General features: G+C 39.9%; 1 protein-coding gene across 1 annotated transcript in view; it reads right to left on the bottom strand.

The window, feature by feature from the left end:
* Nucleotides 1–16,101, bottom strand: part of LOC149166579 (E3 ubiquitin-protein ligase At1g63170-like) — a 78,339-nt gene that overhangs the window by 59,970 nt on the left and 2,268 nt on the right. The gene's annotated exons all lie outside the window — the stretch shown is intronic.

The following is a 16,101-nucleotide window of genomic DNA, read 5'->3' as shown; positions in this document are numbered from 1 at the left end:
AGTTAGCGATGTAGATGGGGTTTCATAGAGGTGAGAATAGAGTTCCATATCTATTGAAAATGGTAGCAAAGGAAGGTCTTCTTTGGCTCGTGTCTTAGCCAGAAAGACCACAATTTGTCTTCCTTTGACCATGGAGCGATTCATGGAGATGGCAAGTTCATGCGTAGTGATGGAGCTTCAATCACGTGGAGCCTTCCTCAGTAAACTACAGGATTAAGTGGCAGTTTGAGTTTAGAGGAGGACAAGTTGGGAGCTTCAATCAAAGGATGAGTTAAAGAACCATTTAGACTCGGTTAACTAAGTCATTCACAACTCAAGTTCTAAATTTGTATTTGCCAAGTTTAGCATGGAATCTATAAAGGTAGGACGAAAGGCACAATTGTAATTTGTTATTGTATGCACAAGTTTGTGTGTGAGAGAGCTTTGTTGTGAGAACGAACCTTGGAGGAGCCAAAACGCAGATTGTAGAGAGCCTTTCTTGTGGCAATTTTTGCGCTAGGATTGAGGAGGTTCGTCCTAAAGAATAGGGGCCACATTGCGCTAGGAAATAGGAGGAGATCAATGCAAGGAAATAGGGCCAAGCAGGCCGCAAGCAAGTAGGAGTTGGATCAAGTGTATGTAGGGTGTTTCAAGCTATGTTAACAGTGAGAACAAGTGTGTTCTCAAAGTGAAATTGATTGCCTTGTAAGAGATCTAATTGCTTAAACTCTATCAATAAATTCTCCAGCAAAGAAGAGGGTTTTCCCAGTTGAGTTTCCCAAGAAAAATTATTGTGTAAATTGGATGATTGTGTTTTTATCTTTTGTTTATTCCACTGCTTATAAGTGTTAAAAAATCATGTGCCTTGGTAAAAGAAAAAAAATCAGATCATTCATCTAAGCAATTGCAAAATTTTCGTGGAAAATTAACATGGTATCAAAGCAGAGATCCGCATAAAGACTAGCACACAGAGATCAGTTTGTGAAGAACAGAGATCAGTTTATGAGTTATTGAAGAGCAGTTCTTTGGACAAGGAGGATGGTGTTCCAAGGACTAAGAGCATACCACTGTTTAGAGGGAGCCTCTGACTTCTGCTCCTGGAAGGAGAGGATCACAATAGTGTTGGAAGATAATGGGGTGGGAGAGTTTATCAAGCAGGCTATAGCACCACCTCAAGATCCCAAACAGTTGGCCCAGCATACTAAGAATGACAACAAGGCAAAGAGCACTATTCTAGAGGGGGTCAAAGATCAAGATCATATAATTCATCATCTCCACGAGAAGAAATCAGCATTTGAGATGTTCAAAGCTATCCTAGATCTGTATCAGGGGTCCAGTGATGCCAGGAAGCTTGCTCTCAAGGAGAAGCTAAAAAGTATTTGGATGAGCAAAGGAGAGTCCATCATCACATATCTTTCAAAGTTCACTCAGGTTTGAGATGAACTAGGTGGTGCGAGTGTGACTGTACCAAACAGTGACCTTGTGAGTCTTGCGCTACTATAACTTCATAAGTCTTGGTATAGCTTCTAGGATGCAGTAAGTGGAAGAGAAAATTTTCCTAGTTGGGAAAGGCTAAGGGGTGACTGAGTTCAGGAAGAAATCTACAGAGAGACTAGAGATGGTAGATCAGCAAAGACACAGGACGAGGAGAAGTTTGCCCTAGCAGTAAAAGCTAAGGGCGAGAAAGGCAAAGAAAAGGTCGTGTCTAGTCAAAAGGACAAGAAAAAGAAGAAGGATCTGAGCAAGATCAAGTGCTTCCATTGCCACGAGTTTGGGCACTATGCTACTAAGTGTCCTAATCGGAAGAAGAGATCTAGCAAGGATCATGTGGCTACATCAGCTGAGGTAGATGTGTTTGCTTTTCAGTTTGAGAAAGAATTCTCAATGATAGCTTGCATGGCAAGCTTAGTAGGCAGGAGCACAAGGTATATTGAGTTTGGAGCATCCTTCCATATGATCAAGAACAAGGAGTATTTCAACCAGTTGAAGGAGAAGGACATGCAGTTTCAGGTTGAGCTAGGAGATGATGGAAAGTACGCATCTAGGGGAGTTGGTACTGCCAGCTTTGAGAGGGAATCTGGGAGCTCTCTCCATCTCAATGATGTTCTCTATGTTCCAGGCTTGAAGAAGAACCTTGTTTTAGTAGCTACCCTTGAGGACAAGGGATATGATGTCATCTTCGACAGAGGTAAGGCTTACCTCAAGCACTTGGCTTCTAGATCAGTGCAACAGATAGGTGCTAGGATGAAGAAGCTTTACAGGTTGCAAGTAGAGACATGTGCAGCCTTGAGCAACAAGGCAGTGGTGAGCAGAGTAGAGATGTTGGAGAACTCTGGCACAAGCACATGGGACATTTGCATCATGGGCATTGAAGATTCTTCAGCAAGTAGCCACAGGATTACCAGCATGCAGTTTTGATCAGCATGTTGTGTGCAAGTGGTGCACACTTGGCAAGTGTGCCAAGACTTCTTTTAAAGGCCAAGACAGTAGAGCCAAAGGTATTTTGGAGCTGGTGCATTCAGACGTATGTGGGCCCTTCTCTTCTCTATCTCTTATGAGACATAGGTATTATGTCACTTTCTAAGATGATTATTCTCGTAAAACTTGGATATTCTTTATGAAAAAGGAGAATGAGGTCTTCTCCAAGTTCATGGAGTATCAGGTCTTGGTAGAGAACTAGACCGGGAAGAAGATCAAGGCATTGAGGAGTGATAATGGCGGAGAATATGTCTCTAATGCCTTCAAGGGCAGAGTTTATAGCACCACATAACCCTTAGCAAAATGGGGTGGCTGAGAGGAAGAAGCACAGCATTGTTGGAGCAGCCAAGGCCATGTTGCATGATCAGGTGTTGCCTATGTTCTTGTGAGCAGAAGCATGCAACACTGTAGTATTTCTGCAGAACAAGAGTCCACACAGGGTGCTTGGACGAGTTATACCGAAGGAAGCTTTCACAAACAAGAAGCCTAATGTTTCACACTTTTGTATCTTCGGCACAAATGTTTATTGTCATGTGTCCAAAGATATGTGTCCATAGTTGAAAGGGAACTTTTCGTGGGATACAGTGAGACAGCTCGAGCATACAAGGTGTTGAATTTGTAACTATAGTCGGTCTTCATAATATACATTTGTTCACTTGATGTATTTGTATTTATCATTGTAAAGCATATTTATAAATAATAGAGTCAAAGGAAAATTTATTTTGAGTCAAAGTCCCATTGCGACTTTTTAAAGATGAAAATTTCAACTTTTGAAATGTAATTTTTGGCTCCAAAAGTGACAAGTGGGCTTCCCTCCAAGTAAAGTCGGTCCTAGCTCCAAAAGACACCCATTCGACCTAGACAGATCACTATATAAAGGCAGCACCTCCTCCTCCACTTGGGCATTCGATTTCTCTCACACAAACAATGTTTGGGCAAGCAAGCGAAGGACAAAAAAGATGAATAGGACAAATTCTCTCTCTCTTCTCTCTCTTGCAACTCGCACGTGTGGACTAGTCTCTCTCTCACTCTTTGTGATTCACAGTTCTTCTAGGGCAACTATTGTAAGGATGAAATTTTCTAGGTAACTAGAGCAACTATTGCAGGGAAGAAATTTATGGGGAAACTGACAATTGCAAGAGGGCTGAACCCTGAAATTTGGATCAACAGGTAGAGCGAATTGCTTGACCAAATTGGGTGACTTGACTCGGAGGAGAAGGCCACGTTTGACCATAGGTCTAGGTGTGTCTCTCATTGAACAAGAAAAATTTCTCTATTGAAAAAGGTTGATTGGTTTTTCCCCTTGGTGAGTTTTCCCAGGGCAAATCTTATCTTTTTTTGTGTATTGTGATCTCTATTGTTCTACTATTCTTTAAGGTTGAATTTCTGAAGTATAATTGTTGAGTGATATATTGGAATAAGTTAAAAAAAGATCTACATCAAAAGTAATTATCAAAATTTCATAAATATTGTGTTAACCCTAATTGCACAAAGAAAATCAACTATTGAGATTCAGTAAAGGAAGAAAAGAACATTGAGATCACCTTGACAAAACCCAAGAGAGCATTTTATTCATGTCCTTACAAATTGATTTCTATGGCTTCTTCTATGAAATCTGAAAACAAGCTAGAGGAAGCATCAAACTTCAAATCTTGGAAAGTTAGAATAGATATTCTTCTTGCCAAGAACAAGGTTTTGGACATTGTGAAAGGAAATATTGTTGAACCAATAGATGATACAGGAAAAGAAAAGTTCAAGGAAGATGACATCACTACAATGAGTCTTATAGTGGACTCCATTAGGGATCATTTGACCTCTTGCATTTCAAAACTTGATACTTCAACGAAGATGTATGATGCCCTAATGAATCTCTACACTATCAAGAATGTTGGTCAATCAATGAGCTTGAAGAATGAACTTTATAATACAAATATGACTAATGGTGACACCATGGCTTCTTACTTCGTAAGGATTTCACAAATAAGAGATCAGATACAAGCAATTGGTGAATTCATCCTTGATCAAGAACTCGTGATTACAACACTCAATGGTCTTCCTAGATCATGGGATGTGTTTGCAACAGGTATAACTAGCTGGAAGTAACCCCCAACATTTGAACAACTATGGACATCTTGTGCTCAAGAAGAATCAAGATTGATGACTAGAGATCATCAAGATGAAGTGGTTCAAGCCCTTGCAGCTCGCTTCAAGAACAAGGGAAAGAAGAAGTTTGGACCTCAACACAAGAAATCGAGAAATGGGTCTTCTTCCTCTAGAAGAAGAAAGACTTATCAAAGATCCAATGTTATGGTTGTCAAGAATATGGACATTTCAAGTGAGATTGTCCTAATATGGCTAATAATAAGAAGAGAAAAGGTAAACAATATGCTTCCTCAGCAGATGTTGAAGATGAAAAACCAAAGAAGACCAAAGGTGATAAGGATTTCTTTTACTTCTCTGCTTTGATAGGTTCCTTTGCAGATGATGAAGACATGCGGCTGGTAGATAGTGGAGCATAAAGACAGATGATAGGAGAGCATGGGAATATTTCAAGCATGACAGAAAAGAAGTTGTCTCAAAGGGTTGAACTAGGAGACAATAACAGCTATGCAATCAAAGGAGTTGGAAAGGCATCCATAGAGTTGGAATCTGGTAACAATGTACATCTCAACAATGTTCTTTATGTACCAGGTTTGAAAAAGAATATTGTCGTTGTTTCTTGTTTGGAAGATAATTGAGATAGAGTAGCTTTTGTGAATGGCAAAGTACTTGTTTGGTCCAAGGGCTCTAGTATAGATGATGCTAGGGTTATTGGGATTCATGATGGAAGGTTGTATAGACTTGTGAGTCAACCAGATCGAGCACTAGTAGATGCTAACATAAATCCAAGTGAGCTATCGCACAGAGGGTAGGGACATCTTCATTTCAAAGAATTGCTTGAGTTGAGTCAAATAGTGTTAAGGGTTCTTGAAATGCAGATAAAGAACGATGGTGTATGCAATGGTTGTGCTCTTGGGAAGAACATGAGGAAACCATTTCCAAACAGTGATGATATAAGGAAGCTTTGAACTTGATTCATTCTGATGTGTGTGGTCTAATGCTTGTAAAATCGCTTGGTGGCTCGTTGTACTATGTGACATTTATTGATGACTTCTCCCGTAAGACTTGGATATATCTCTTGATGTCTGAGGATGAGGTATTCGACAAGTTCCAGGAATTCAAAGTTGAAGAGGAAAACTTGACAGGCAAAAAGATCAAGATATTGAGATCTGACAATGCAGGAGAATACATCTCAAAGGAGCTTGTTGCTTTCTACAAGCAGGTTGGGATTAAGGGGGAGCGAATTATCCCCTATAATCCACAACAGAATGGGGTAGTTGAATCAAAGAATAGGACCATTGAAGAATTTGTCAAGGCCATGATGCATGATTTGGACTTGCCATTGTTCTTATGGGGGGAGGCATCACAGACAGTTGTGTACATTCAAAATAGAAGTCCTCATAAAGTTCTGGAAGGTATGACTCCTAAAGAAGCATTCTCTAAAAGGAAACCAAAGGTTGGACATATGAGAATCTTTGGTTGTCCTGTATATATCCATGTTCCTAAGGATAAAAGGAACAAGCTTGAGCCTTCAAGTTTGTTGGTTACAACAAATCATCTAAGGCCTACAGAATATATATTGCAGAACAGCGACGAACTGAGGTCAGCCGAGACGTCACCTTTAATGAAAAAGTGGCATGTTGGAAGTCTAAGGAAGTCTCCATAGATTCCTTGGATGAAGTGAAGCAGGAGGCCTCAAGGTAGGAGCATTCGAGTTCTACAAAATGTACCAGAAGGACAAAAGAACCTTAAGATCCAGTAGAACCAGTCATAGTTCCAAAGATCAGTAAGAGACTAGCATGGCTTCGATCTACATTGGAAGAGGCAGAAGGACATGCATCGCCTAATGGCACATCTAGAGTAGTTAAGAAACCCAAGAGGTTTTCTAGCTATGCAACTCTCATGACAAAACTCATTGACGCGGAACCTTCCACATACGAAGAAGCAGCTAGTCAGCAAGTATGGAAGGAAGCAATGAATGAAGAGTATCAATCGATCACGAAGAATGATGTTTGGGAGATTGTGACAAGGCCTGAAGGGAAGTGAGTAGTGACTTCCAAGTGGATATACAAAACCAAGCATGTTGCAAATGGTAGTATTGACAAATACAAGGCATGGTTCGTGGCTAGAGGATTCTCCCAAAAAGAGGGAGAAGACGATGATGAGACCTTTGCTCTAATTGATGATGAGACCTTTACTCTAGTTGTCAGGTACACCTTTATTAGATCCATCATTTCTCTTGTTACTTCGTTGGGATGGAAATTGCATCGGATGGATGTGACGATTGTTTTCCTCAACGGTGTGATTGAGGAGGAGGTGTACATAAAGCAACCTCAAGGCTTTCTTGCCCTCAGCCCTCTTTGTGATCCCTGTTGTGAGCCTTGGAAGCCTTTCTAAGGCTTTTCATGGGGCTTGGCAACCCTCTTTCCCTTGGTCGCAGCCTCCAGGAGGGTTGTCGTGGCCTCTAAGGCCTTATTTTGCCCTAGCGTAGGCCTGTTAGGCCTTCATCCCTTCACTACCCTCATCTCTGGCCTAAAACGCTAGCAATCCATAGATTTTCAAAGGTGCATTTTCTCTGCCACTAATACTTGATGCAAAAAAATCCCAAGAATTAGGCAAACCATTGAGTCTACAACTACTAATTCTTTATCGGGTACAACTTCATCAATAGCTTTGAGTTGATCTCTTAATTGAGATATTCTTACGAAGTATGATGCCAAAATATCATTCTTTGTCATCTTAACATCATGAAGCTAATTTCTTAGACTTATGGATTGACTAATGTTGTTGATGGTATATAATCCAGTGAAAGCATCATACATTTGCTTGGAAGATTCATGATCAACAATATAAGGAATTAGATGATCTCTAATAGATTCCACAATGATGCTCATGGCCAAGATGTCATCTTCCTTGACTTGTTTTTTCTTGCTTGATCAACTTTTCCTTTCACAATATCCAAGACCTTATTCCTTGCAAGAACAAGGTCAATTCTAGTCTTCCATGGTCTAAAGTTTGTAGCTGCCCTAAGTTTGTTTTTTGTCTTCATGAATGAATTCATGATGAAGATGATAAACAAGACAAAATATGTACGATAGGGTCTCTTCAAAGTGATCTCAATGCTCTTCTCCTTCACCAAAGCTCTAATACCATGTTGATTTTCTAGTAGCAGACAAGACTAGAACAATTTTCAAACTAATAACTACTTCCAATGATACAATTTTGACTTCTTTAGAGCATTCCAATCATTAAGCAGTTACACTTGAAAATTTCAACCATTAACTTTAGTAGAGCAATAGAGATCACAGTAAAAACAATGAAACAAGAGACACCAAAATTTCTTGGGACAAAACCCACAAGGGGGAAAACCTGATAATCTTTCCTTATGAGAGACAGAGAGAGTTCAATTCATCAATTTTACATCAAAATATTCTTGTCAAAGGTCAACCATTGACCACATTAATTTCAAAGTCAAAGGAGAGAGAAATTTGATACAAGTCAATGTCTAGTCAAAAGGGCCAAATTTCAGCTTGCAATAGCTCGATCAAAGGGCTGAAATTTGGTCATGTAATTCCTCAGTCAAACTTCGGTCAAACTGCAAGGTTTGACCTGCGATCAACGCCCAAAAACAAGAATAGAATCTCAATCAACGAATAAAGAATATTCGGCCTGCAAGTCCAGTCAATAATTCGGTTAAACAATCCTAGGGGGCCAGCGCAATTGGTGATCAAAGTAACGTGAAATCTATAAAAACTGAGAGATCCAAGGTTCAAATCGCGCCAATTGTGACCCGATTTATGGAGAGGAGGACAGGGCGTAAACCCCCAAAGGCTTACTAGTAGTTACGTGTTAGGCAGGATGTTAGGTTCCTCTAGGATACCAAAAAAAAATGGTCAAATAACATCAAGAATATCCAAGTCAATGCTAGTCAAAGCAGAGATAAGAGAGGTCGAACTTTGCTGGAAACTTTTGTCTTCTTCCTCCTTCGTACGTCTGAACAGAACTCCTTATCGTAGGTCAAATGGATGAGTTGAAGTGATGCCAAATGAGGTCCAACGAATGCAACTATGAGTGTCAAGAGGTGGGTTTTGACCTTAGGGTCAAACCCCTTCAAGTGGTGGGGCCATCTTGTCCAGTTGAGGCCGACTTGGATAGTTAGAAAACAAATCATTTCTCCATTGAATTTGACAATGAAAATACTAACCACATCGACAAATTTTCAACGAACCCTTAAATAGGGTATGAAACTAACAAATTCTTTCTAAGGTATTAAAGAAAGTAGAGCCAACAAGGTATCACCCATCTTGCAAATGTTATAGATATGGACAGATGCACTATATGGCAACATGGATAATAGGAAGCTAAAGATAAGGGAATGGAAGGTGAGTAGACTGACCAACGAAACACTTTGATAGGAACACTAGTTTGGTCTTGGGACCCAACAAGTGAATACACTACTAGTATGGGCTATAAATCCATGTTATGTGTTAAAGAAATAAGTAAATGTTGCTGGTAGAAATAATCATGGAAAAAGAAAGCCCCATTAAAATCGAGGCTTTTCCTATGGCTAGCTATGAGAAACAATGTTTTAACTTCGGATAATTTCCAAAAGAGCTCTTGGCATGGTCCAAGTTTATGCTATCTATGTCAAGGGAATGAAGAGGCCATTCAACATATTCTCACGACTTGTCCATTTTCAAAAGAACGATGGGAAAATGTATTTAATTTAACTAGAGAAATGGATCAGTATTCTAAGAACACTTTGGATGAAATCTTATGGAAATAGCGGAATGATTCAACATTGGCAAAACATAAAGCCCTTCCTTGTGTTGTGGCATGGCCAATATGGATAACTTGAAATTCATACTTATGGGTTAATACATCACACCATTAGAAGTCTTCCATAGCAATAGGTTTCTCCAATGTTTTTAAATGCAAATTGGAACAAAGTATCGATCGAGAGTCAACTTGAACTCAAACTTGGATTGACTCAAACCAAATTTTAATGACTCAATTTACATTCATCGATGGAAAGGTACGTGTTTGGAAAAGAAATTTCAAAGAAGTATTTACTCTTGGATTCAGGGTTGATAGCCTATATCAAGTTGGAAGAAGCCCATTGGGAGCTATGTCTTGCGATACATCTCTTCAATCCGAATTATGGCACTGGAGGTTTGCTCATCTACATTATAAGGCTCTACCCGATGTAAGGAAGATGGTGACAGGTATGCCCGAATTTAAAGTAGAACATGAAGGTGTTTGTCAAGGATGTGCCGAAGGAAAACATACAAGGGGACCATTCCCCTCAAGTGATAGCAAGACTACCGACATTTTGCAATTGGTTCATTCTGATCTATCTGGTATGTTGCCCGTGACATCTTTGGGAGGATATTTATATTATGTTATTCAAGACTTGGATTTATTTCTTGAAGAAGAAGGACGAAGTGTTCACATGGTTTCGTTCTTTCAAAGCCTTGGTCAAAAATCAAACAGGGAAGAAGATCAAAATATTGAGGACTGATAATGGAACCAAATATGAATCAAATGAGTTCAATGACTATTGTAGAGAAGCTGGCATTAAGAGGGAGACTACTACCGCATATACTCCTGAGCAAAATGGTGTTGCCAAAAGGAAGAATCGTTCCATTATAGAAGCCACTCGTGCCATGCTTCATGATCAAAGCCTTTCGAAGTTCCTATGTGGAGAAGCTGGCAACATTGTTGTGTATGTTCAAAATAGATACCCTCATCAAGCCTTGGACTCCAAAACTCCCGAAAAAGTTTTCACTGGTAAGAAACCTGATGTTTCTCACTTTATAATTGTTGGTAGCTCCATGTATTTTCATGTGCCAAAAGAAAAGAGAAGAAAATTAGATGCATATAGGAAGAAATGAACATTTGTGGGCTATAGTGAAACTTCTAAGGCATATAGAATATATGTCCCTGATCAAAGGGAAGTGGAGATAAGTCATGATGTTGCCCTTGGGAAGATTAGGAACCTTCCTATTCCAAGGAAGGTCAAAGAAGTAGATATAGGAAACCATGGAGAACCGCAGGATGAGCCGATGCCCGATGTTTAAGGATCAATGGATCCAATTGATCCACCTCCTCATGAGCCCTCCTCCTCAAAAAGGAGACCCTCATGGCTCAAGGAAACTCTCAAAGATGCCAAGAATCATATTGCTCCAAAGGGAACTTTTCGTGAAAGCAAGAAGCCGAATAGGTATCAAGGGTACTTAGCTACCATGAGCACCATTGTTCAATCAAAGAATGATGTCTGGGATGTGGTCCCTAGACCCAAGGACAAATTCGTTGTCACCTCGAAATGGCTCTACAAGATCAAGCATGGAGTTGATGGGAGTGTTGAAAAGTTCAAGGCCAAGTTTGTTGCTTGAGGCTTCTCTTAAAAGGAAGGTGTGGACTATGATGAGATATTTGCACCAGTTGCCTGATATACCACCATCCATTCGATTATAGCCCTTGTTGCCTCACAAGGATGAAACCTACACCAGATGGATGTCAAAACCGCCTTATTGCATGGTTCAATTAAGGAGGAAGTATATGTAGAACAACCCAAGGGGTTCGAAGTCCAAGATCGAAAAACACATGTATGCAAGTTGAAGAAAGCCCTCTATGGGTTGAAGCAAGCTCCCCAGGCTTGGTATGAGAGGGAATTGGCAGCTATCTGATGAAGCTAGGATTTACAAGTAGTGAAGTTGATCTGAACCTTTACTTTATGTGGACGATCTCTTTCTGACAGGTGCAGACCCTCTCATTCATCAATGAAAGAGGGAGTTGGCTTCCGAATTTGAGATGAAGGACCTAGGACTGATGCATTATTTCCTAAGGTTGGAATTTTGGCAAAAATCGGGTGAAGCTACTTGAAAGATTTGGGATGGTGGATTGTAAGTCCGTGACTACTCCGATGGAAACTTAACTTCAAGAAGTTATGTGGAAGTGTTGTTGGGCTCGATTTGGGAAATCCTTCTAAGTATCGTCAACTCGTGGGGGCCCCGATGTTCTTAGTGAACTCCCGTCCAGACATATGCTTTGCAGTGAATACATTGAGTCGGTTTATGGTCAAGCCTCATCACATACATTGGACTGCTGCCAAGAATCTCTTGAGATATCTTCGGGCACAATCACCTATGGACTGAGATACACTGTCAGGAATGTGAGGCTCCATGGTTATTTTGATGTTGACTGGGTTGGCAGTGTGGTGGATTGTAAGAGCACATCGGGATGTAGCTTCTCTCTAGGTTGTGATTTGATATCCTGGATGAGCAGGAAGCAGAAATCAATTGCTTTGAGCACCGTCAAGGCCGAATATATTGTTGCTAGTATGGCCTCCTGTGAAGTTGTTTGGTTGAGGAAGCTTGGACATGTGTTGGATACCACCATGATCTTCTATGACAACCAAAGTGGGATTCGTCTTTATGAGAATCTTGTGTTTCATGACCGCTCAAAGCATATTGATATCAGGTACCACATTATCTGGGATATGGTACAACGGGGAGCAATAAGGCTCCATCACATTGGAACTGATGATCAGGTCGCAGATATTCTTACGAAGCCCCTAGGGAAGGTCAAATTCTTAACCTTTTGTGAACGACTTGGAGTCGTGGAGAGACCCTCTTATGAGGGTCCCGTTTGAGTTGGATATTGAGCTCTGGGAGCTCCGGGGGATTGGGGTACTTCTTGGAGCTATGAGCGACCATAGGGTGAGTGGTTCACCTTCCCCTAGTGGTGTGTTGTGTACAGGGTGAGTGGTTCACCTTCCCCTGTGATACCCCATGATGGTTGATATATGCATAGGATGAGTGGTTCACCTTCTCCTATGGCATATGAGCAGGATGAGTAGTTCACCTTCTCCTACCGATACATCCTACCCATGTAGTCCAAGACTCATGGGAAGTACCTCTCATCTGGCCAATGAGTAGGGAAATGAGGATACAAACCATAGTACTACCGATGGACGCATCGTGTACTACCGTACTCCCTATGCTAGGATGTTGATATTGATCTGAGATCACTTCTTCTTCATTATTTCTTCATAGTTCAACAGAGCAAGGATGACAGGGATGGACAGATTATCAGATGGTTTGGCAGGTGTTCTTCCTAGTTGAAAGGGAGTGTTAAATGTGGCAACTAGGGCCAAACTCCACCTTGGACAGCTCATATGATGGAGATGATATTTTTGTTGGATTCCTTTTTCCGAGAGGTGTAGGATTGATCTAAAGATCATCTCATTCTGACAAGTATAAATGGAATTATGGATTTATTTCTTCTATGGACAAATTGTCAAGGTCGGACAGCAATATAATGTAGGCTTAGAAGCCCAAAAGACATGTCTCTTCACCCTCAACGTTGCATATAAATAGAAGGAGCATCTACGTCATTTGGACACTCATCATCTCACACATATCTCTCTCTCTCCTCATCTAATTGGGTTGTATGGATCGCAAGGCAGCCTTATTCTCCTCCACACGTGCGAAACTTTGACTATGGTTTTCTGATTTCTGCGTTGCCCAAGTTGTAGCAAGTTTGACTAGTGTTTGACCTTGTTTGACCTTGTTTGACTTGGACCGCATTCTTTGGCACAGAAACTAAGAATTTTTGTGTTGTTTGACAAGCATTGACCATAGCAAGTTTCGCCGCAGGTTTCACTGGGTTTGACCGCGCTGATATGGAGGAGGATTTCTGCTGATTTGACCAGCATTGACTTTCTGGTTAGGGCATCCTATTTGACTAGACAGATTTCACTGTGTTTGGGCAAGTGAATTTTGTATATTGTACTCTCTCTCTCTGCTGAACTTTTGAAGAATAATAAGAAGAAATTATCAAAGGGTGGGGCTTTCCCTGGCATTTGCCAAATATTGTGTCTTCTTGTCTTGGCTTGTCTTCTGCTTTTTCTTTATGTTCCATCTGCATTTACTGTCATGTTAATGTGATTGCTAATCTGGAAATTTATATTGGGCTAATAAGAAAAATTGAAGTAAATTGCCCTCAAGCATAGAACATACCATTGTTATCTAAAATTAACACTTATCAATACCACGTGCCCAATATGGCACATGTCAGTATGACATTTTCTTAAATTAATTAATTTGAAATAAATTCATTAGAAAAGCTTAACTAACTTGGAAATTAATATTAACCCTTGATCTTTGAATGCTATTATGAATATTCCAACATATTCTATGAAGGTTAAATCTCTACCATCCACTTAATAATTACCGATAATTAAATTAAAATTCTAGAAGGCCTATTCTGAAATAGACATGCCTATCAGCATAAATATCTAAAATATTTAAATTGTAATAAAGACACCCATTAAAGTCAAAATATGCAAATTTTGTTCATGCATATACCATGTAAGGGTGAATATATCATGTTTTTTCAAAATGGCACCAAGTGCAATGAATATTAGCAACAAAATACATAATCAATGAAGCTTTAAATGAACTCTATGGTTTAGAGACTGAAAAACATGTTACAAACATCTCCTTTTGCCTAGCCTTGTCTTCTTCAAATTTTGCAAGCTAATTTTGCAATTCCAACCTAATATGGCTATGTAAGGGGCAACTTGCCCTCTTATACCATCCAAGTGATCTTTCAACTTGTGATTCCAACCCCCCCCCCCACCAAAGAAAATCCATTTCATGCAATACACGCAATAAATCTGCTCATCAACAATATCCATGCGGGGTCTTTAACTGCTGGGGCAGCAACCATGGTAAAATTAAAATTTGCAAACTAAAATATGCAACATTGCAAGCAGCAAACCCTATCTAGTTCTTAATATGCAAAGTTCATACTTCAAACTTCAAACTTCAAGCTAGTAGAAAGCTGAACTAAAATATTTGAAGACAAATCTGCAATTTAATGAGAGGGAAACGTAGGGGTATATTTATCATTTAACTGTTAGCAATCGTTATACCTGGTTGGGACAGTATTCATATCACTAATCTTCAGCGCTGCTCCAAAACTCCAAATGCTCAATGAGAGAGGTGTGAAGCAAATTTAAGTTGGTGGAGGGTCACTTTATAGCATTTTCGTGGGGTTTAGAAGTTAGGCTTTTGAACTTTTTTAATAAAAAATTTGAATTTTGCAGGCTGAGAGCACTACAGTGGGGTCCAGTGCCTATTTGGCCAAGTAGGTATGGACTTGGCCGAGTCATGCTGGGGCACCGCTGCTTCTGTATCAAACCAGCCCTCCAAACCAAGCAGGTGGCTGAGTCGACCAAATCCAAGCTGACTCGGACCACTTTTAAAAACTTAGGTCTTATCCGTGGTGCCAGCCAAGGTATAAGCCAGGTCCATGTGGTACTGGAGGCATCGTATGCTTATCAAATGCCTCCAATTTTTCTTTCAACTTATCACTAGAGCATGGAACCAATAATTGAACCAAGATGCAAGCAATCTTCAACCTGCTAAAACTTCTTATGGCAAAAATATAAAGATTCTTCAAGTCATGGGTGATTCCAAGTTGATCACTGAATGGGTCCATGAGACTTTCAGACTCCAAAACCCTACTCTCATGCTTCTACTCAATCAAATCCTCAATTAAGCACAGCACTTTGAGGTAATAAGCTTGAATCATGTTAACAACAACACAATTATGAAGCTGATTAATTGTCCAGAGAACCAATCTCAGATCAACTAGGTCTCTTGCAGGTGAACAAGTCCAAAGCAAGGGTTCAATCCCTCCACATTTCATGAAGATGATAACCCTCAGAATCAACAGTTTATCAATTTTTTGATTTTAACTCATTCAAAGTTTCTATTTCAAATCAGATTAGATAGAAGCTGTTTCAATTTTGAGATACCCTTGATGTTTTTCAGTTTCCAAGGATAATATTTTAGAAAAATGATGTAAGGCATTATGCAATAATATGTTTCCTTGTATTATGAACAATATCAGAGAGAGATTGGATTTAAAAGACAGACTACAAAGACTGTTTAAAATAGTTCTGATCTACAATTTTAGTTTCTAGTGCTACTGCTTACACAAATACAGAATGTGACTTTGTTTTCACCTCATTAACATGAAGTTATGAACTTTTCCTTTGGGAATAAAATTTAAAGGAAGAATCATGAGTGCTTAATGCATAACAAAACAATAAGAAAACACTCAAAAAACATACAACAATAGAGAAATTAGAAACTACCCAATCATGTATTCTCCAACACTACATATTCAATAGGCCTATCCATTCCAATGTCATTTGGCAAAGTTTGGAGAGCCATAACAATTTTAACATACTGTAGGCATCTCAAATATATAATCCTCTGTCAATGGTAGTTTGCCGGGCCACTTAAAGTGGGACACCATTGTCACCACCACCAGTGTTCCAATGTCTCCGACGACACATTCCTACTTCTGCTGTGTCTGCACCAGTGCCTGCAGAAGACACATTAGGCCATGGACAAGTCTTGGGAGACTGGCAAAATAGATATCCACCAGTCACAGCCTCCTAGGCTAAGAGCAAAGGGATGCTCCACAGCACATGGGATATGCTTCTACCTCATGATACTTCTCACA

The sequence above is a fragment of the Pinus tabuliformis genome, chromosome 5_1, assembly GCF_031772625.1.
Source record: "Pinus tabuliformis cultivar Carrire ecotype Pingquan chromosome 5_1, CPIR1, whole genome shotgun sequence".
Lineage (NCBI taxonomy): Eukaryota > Viridiplantae > Streptophyta > Pinopsida > Pinales > Pinaceae > Pinus > Pinus tabuliformis.
The sequence above is the reverse complement of the archived record's forward strand: the minus strand, read 5'-3'. Positions and strand labels throughout refer to the sequence as shown.